A 6,000-nucleotide genomic window follows, 5' to 3' on the forward strand; every position below is an offset into this window, starting at 1 on the left:
AGCACAATGGGACTTAACTTCTGAGGTCATCAGTTGGTTGGGTTGGGTTGGGCTGTTTGGGGAGGAGACCAGACAGCGAGGTCATTGGTGTCATCGGATTAGGGAAGGACGGGAAGGAAGTCGGCCGTGCCCTTTCAAAGGTACCATCCCGGCATTTGCCTGGAGCTATTTAGGGAAAGCACGGAAAACCTAAATCAGGATGGCCGGGCGCGGGATTGAACCGTCGTCCTCCCGAATGCGAGTCCAGTGTGCTAGCCACTGTGCCACCTCGCTCGGTGAGGTCATCAGTCCCCTAGAACTTAGAACCACTTAAACCTAACTAACCTAAGGACATCACACACATCCATGCCCGAGACAGGATTCGAACCTGCGACCGCAGCGGTAGCGCAGATCCAGACTGTAGCGCCTAGAACCGCTCGGCCACCCTGGCCGGCCTAAGTTACTTCACCTGATTCAAATTTAGTAAGTAAACCAGACTACTATGCGCATTAATTGTGTTATGATGTAACGACGTCACCTCATCCGTTTTCATTGCCTTCTCGAACTGAGCATGGTCAACGATCACATGTTTTCTTTGTTCAGAAAGCATCATTTTATACATACCATGTGAGCTCTTTTCAAATCACAGATCTAGAATGAGGGTTCCCATTTCAAAAAATTCCTTTAATTCCAAATCACCTTGAAAATCACGTTCAAGGTCTCAGCCATGAGTAGTAATGTCTGACACTCTTTACCACCTACAACATAAACCGTTTGCTAGCACGTTTGTTTTACGACAAGACCTACATCTCTGACAATATCCTCACTAAGACTCTATAGAACAGAAAGTATATCTAATAAAACATAATCTAATCTTAGGGTTTAAAGTCCCACCGACGACGAGCTCTTTAGAGACGGAGTAGGAGATCGGGTGGCAAGGAAATTAGCCAAGCCGTTTCAAAGGAAGATTTTATGTACTAATCAGTTACGCCATTTCCGTTTGTTCAACCCGGTGTAGTTGCTGAGACACTCCAATATTTACACAATTATATACTATTTTTTCTGTAGCCTATGTTCATGAGTCATATTCTAGTACAATAAGATTGAAACCAAAGACGTTAGTATTTTGTTGTGCGTAGAGGCAGCGATTCGGGAATAAAATCGGAGATTAAACCAAATGTCTGTCTGGCACTTACTGTTAAGACGCGAAAAACATTTGTTGATGTATTAACAGAATTGACATTAATTTTACAGTGTCAAATTACGTAGTTTAGATTCAGTCATGGCAACTTCTTTCGGTTTTCTTTTCTTTCCAGAATTTTTAGTTCAGTAAGTTTTGTTCTTAGCAACCTGAGTATAAAATATCTATTTCTTTTACAAGACAGTTGGGCATATATGTAACACACACAAATAGGCGGTCAGCTTTTTTGACATTTCTTTAGTCTGATGTGGATTGATGCCCACAGTCTTACCTGGGTAGCATGCACGAAATTCTTTACAGCTCATCTTGTATGTGCTACTTTTGCTCACAGAGGACTGACTTCCAGTTCACCAAATGTTTTCTAAAATATTATACCTTCTGCCATATGTTGCAAACTGTGTTCCACCACAATAGCCAACATCTTGACACTGAGAAACTATTTAGTCAAATATTACGCTACAGCAAAAGTGGGGTAAGACATGTTTCATGTTTTCAGCGTATGAAAAAAATTTTTTAAAGAAACATACGTTACTTAAATGTGCTTTCTGGATTAATTAATCAATAATATATTTGCACCGTATGTACACGTACAACATTCAGAAATGCCGATACTGAAAGTATTAGACAAGAAAGTTGTAGAACGACTTACCAGATAAGAATGGGAAGATCTCTGATGCTACCGATCAGTTCAGGCGGTGACTATCGTTCTGCAAAGTCTCAAGTGCCTACGGATGAGTGTTCAAAACCACACCTAATATTTGCGGGACCTACTACATCCGCACGTTTCCTCCCCGACTGCGCAGGGCACTCTACGAACTAAAGGTCACCAGCCATAGTCGCACCTACGGAGGCTACGCTGCGCGCACAGCTGCCATCTGACGGCTGTCGGGTACACTATCTTTATTGATCGACGCATCTCGCCCTCTCCTCCAGGGTGTGGCTTCTGTAGAGCATTTATTGAGCAAAGAAAATATGAGTTTGTACAGCTTTCTCGAAGCATTAGTTCCGAAACAGTAGTTACTGTTACTTAGGAAAAGAAAGCATCGCACTTGCTTTATGTTGAATCTATACCTACAGACAAACAAAAATTTGCAGTAGTTATATGTTCTAATCACGTCTACGTCTACACAGTGGCGGATACAGAAAACCACAAGGAGGGGGCGTTAAAATATCTTGAGCTACTTTTACCGTAACAAAAAATAATCAAGCCTAATGCAAAGTTTAGGAAAGTTTTATTTAAACTGATTATATACATATACAAGACAATACCATCTTATGATATAAAATTACAATTGTGGTTCTCTTCCTTACGTGATGAATTCCATGCCCCTATTCTTCCTGGCAAATTGATTGATTACACCGTCAATAGGACAATCAATGTCAGGGCGAGTGATTAATAGAGCTAAGCCATTAAGTCGATCCTCCTTCATTGTCGACCTCAGCCATGTTTTGTACGCCGCAAAGTTGAAAAACTTCTTTCTACTGCAGGATAGTCAGATCTAGGACAAACAGAGAACGCCTGCATAACAGAATCACGATCATTAAGGGCGTTTATGCTCGTTTGCTTGTATTGAAGAATCTCTCCCATAAGTACCTTTTTAATCACAAAGAGTGATTCTTCTTCAAAGAACGGTAGTTCAGTTAAGCACAGATTCAATTTATGTTCCATATCATTACCATCATGTTTCAGTAGTTGCGAGGGCAGAAGCATATTGAATTTTAAATGATAAATATTTTCTTCAGCAAAGCGTTCGTTCATGTCAGTCGTAACATGGTCCAGTTTTGGAATAAAAACAGTTCTTTTCGAATATTTCATAGCATCATAATTATGATCGCAGTTTTCGCTGTGTCCTTGTCTGACGAGGAACACTCATCTCCACGTCTAACTCTTCCGCAAGTGGCTTCGCCTCTTCAACAATACGAGCAAAGTGGCTATCAGCATTAGCTGCCATGCCGTCGTACACTTTGAGCGTCGAATCTAATTGTGCTTTTGCCATCGCGACGTCCAAGCTAAGGTCTTGCAAGATTTTGCTGACTGGATATGTTATGCTCATAATGTGACTTAGTGTAAACAGAATGATAATAAACTCGCAATTAGAGAGAGCTCGAAGAAGAATATTGGCTTTGGCAGCCGTTGTTCTATCCCTCCAGCACTGTATTTCTTTAAGAACTTGGCAAACTGTTCCTAGATCAGCTGCGAATTGAATAACAGCATCATGTCGCTCAACCCATCTAGTTTGACAATGTGACTGCAGCGAGTGTTTTAAGTGACTCTTCAATGTTGCGAACCGCTTGCTAGACGCTGTGAAGAACGATACTACTTCTTCAATGGTACCAAGGGAGTTCCTCACACTTTGTAACTTTACAACTGCGAGAGACAGCAAGGTTGAGCCGATGACTTCGACACGGTGCTACTTACGCGTTGATAGCTTTCTTACTTATTGTAGCCACAGCTCCTTTCAGTTCTGACATTTAACTGAGCAACCATCACAGCCTATACCCACACAGTTCTGCAGTGACACAGAAAGGCTTTCCACTCTCCTTAGAATCGTAGTACTTAATACTTCACCAGTAACGCTACGCTCTTCATCTTGACACTCTTGAGGTTCATCGTCAATGTTTCCACTACAATCATTGTCTTTATGAATGTCAACGACACCCAAAAATTTTCGTGTAATTGGCCGTCACCATCAAGATATCTTGCAGCTAAACTCAGTTGGGCGATCTGCGCTAAGTCCTTAGTCTCATCGAAGATTATGCTGTAATAACGAGAATCTTTGATTTCCTCCAGTATTCTCGATATCATCACTGTTTCACAGCATTAAATAAGTTCGTTACACGTTGTTTTACTTATGTAAGTGGCGTTCGCTTTAGTGGTCTCAAGGTGATATTTTAGTTGCAAGACTCCAGCGTCAATTCTAAATCTTAGAAGAGCTCTAAAGTTTCCCTCGTTAATCACTATACTTTCACGATCATTTTCGTCTTCTAGTAAACTCCCAACAGCTGTATGCCCCTGCAAAGGACTATTTTCCTCTCCATGAAATATGATTGTTTTATTGTAAGTACAAGACGGTCTCTGTTTTCCCTAATGCGTTCCATTCTTTGTCTTGACAATTGATTTATGACCTCAAGTTCGCGGTTGTCTCGTGTCACGAAAAATAATTTTGCATCTGTTGACGCTCCAACGAGGTACTTGAGCTGAGAGTTGGTCTCAAAGTCACCATCTTTACTAGTAAGTATGGCAAACTTTATTAGTAGTTCAGTCACAAGTTTCTTGGCGATAATGGATTTCATTCCTCCAACCACTTTATTATTCACAGAAATTGTACAGTTAATGCAAAAAAGCCCTTTTTAACTTGTGAGAACATCAGACAGGGAACTGTTCAGAGTGATTATCGTGCACTTGTCTGCGTTCAACCCGTCCCCACTTGTGCTCGGAGGTAGGAAAGATATAACCTTCTTCAGGTTTCCTTGGAGCTGTGACAAGCTTGAGTTTTATATTATCACTAATGTTTCCTGACGCTAATATATCCAAATAATTGCCAATATCCGTAGGATTAAAGCAATCAGTCGATGAACTTTATTGCGGAAGTTTCGACGAAGTGTACATCAGGTGGTGGTTTTTCGGCTGAATAGTAACCGGAATCTTCAGATGCTTCTACTTTTCTTTTTCGTATTACATAACGATCGAGTTTATTATATTGTTACGACATAGGTAAATTAGACGCCAATTATTCTCAAATAAACACTTTATTCGCGCTGAAAAATGTAACACTAGTACACTTAGCACTAAAACACACACGGTTACACTCCGCGTATTTCGAATATCGCTAAGCACAACACTGACTTAAGTCCGTGGTAATAGCCAATAATCACAGTTGTTCACTTTTGATCACTTCCAAGTTACTGCGACGATTGTAGCTTTGGAACTGACTACCTGGTAGCGACTCTGCTTCCTTTATACAGGGTGTTACAAAAAGGTACGGCCAAACTTTAAGGAAACATTCCTCACACACAAATAAAGAAAATATGTTATGTGGACATGTGTCCGGAAACGCTTACTTTCCATGTTAGAGCTCATTTTATTACTTCTCTTCAAATCACATTAATCATGGAATGGGAACACACAGCAACAGAACGTACCAGCGTGACTTCAAACACTTTGTTACAGGAAATGTTCAAAATGTCCTCCGTTAGCGAGGATACATGCATCCACCCTCCTTCCCATGAATGCCTGATGCACTGATGCAGCCCTGGAGCATGGCGTATTGTATCACAAATACGAGCACGAAGAGTCTCTACATTTGGTAACGGGGTTGCGTAGACAAGGGCTTTCAAATGCCCCCATAAATGAAAGACAAGAGGGTTGAGGTCAGGAGAGCGTGGAGGCCATGGAATTGGTCCGCTTCTACCAAACTAAAATGAGCTCTAACATGGAAATTAAGCGTTTCCGGACACATGTCCACATAACATCTTTTCTTTATTTGTGTGTGAGGAATGTTTCCTGAAAGTTTGGCCGTACCTTTTTGTAACACCCTGTATATGTGGCTCGGTTGTTTCGAGTACATTTGCTGCCAGAATGTTCGCTTCCAGACTTTTGTGGTGTGTGTGAACAAATACCTACTGCGAAAGCGACAAGCCAATATGTACCTCACGACGCATAATATAAGAGATAGTTTCCAATGATGACGTCATCCGGCAATTTATGTGTGTGGAACGTTTTATTGTCGACTCCGTTCCTTTCTAGAGCATTCGATAGAGGGCCTATATAGTAACAATGCGTTTTTAGGAATCTTCTCGAAAGTCACAATTACCGGAGA

The 6,000-nt window shown here is 41.1% G+C and overlaps 1 long non-coding RNA gene across 1 annotated transcript in view; it reads right to left on the minus strand.

Annotated features, from left to right (window-relative positions):
* The window catches only part of LOC126183712 (uncharacterized), a 261,282-nt gene extending 259,345 nt beyond the window's left edge, over positions 1-1,937 (minus strand). Inside the window, exon 1 of the long non-coding RNA XR_007536795.1 lies at positions 1,830-1,937. This is a non-coding gene — a long non-coding RNA (uncharacterized LOC126183712). The remainder of the gene's footprint in view (positions 1-1,829) is intronic.
* Positions 1,938-6,000: the final 4,063 nt, after the last annotated feature.

This window comes from Schistocerca cancellata, chromosome 4 (assembly GCF_023864275.1).
Source record: "Schistocerca cancellata isolate TAMUIC-IGC-003103 chromosome 4, iqSchCanc2.1, whole genome shotgun sequence".
Classification (NCBI taxonomy): Eukaryota; Metazoa; Arthropoda; class Insecta; order Orthoptera; family Acrididae; genus Schistocerca; species Schistocerca cancellata.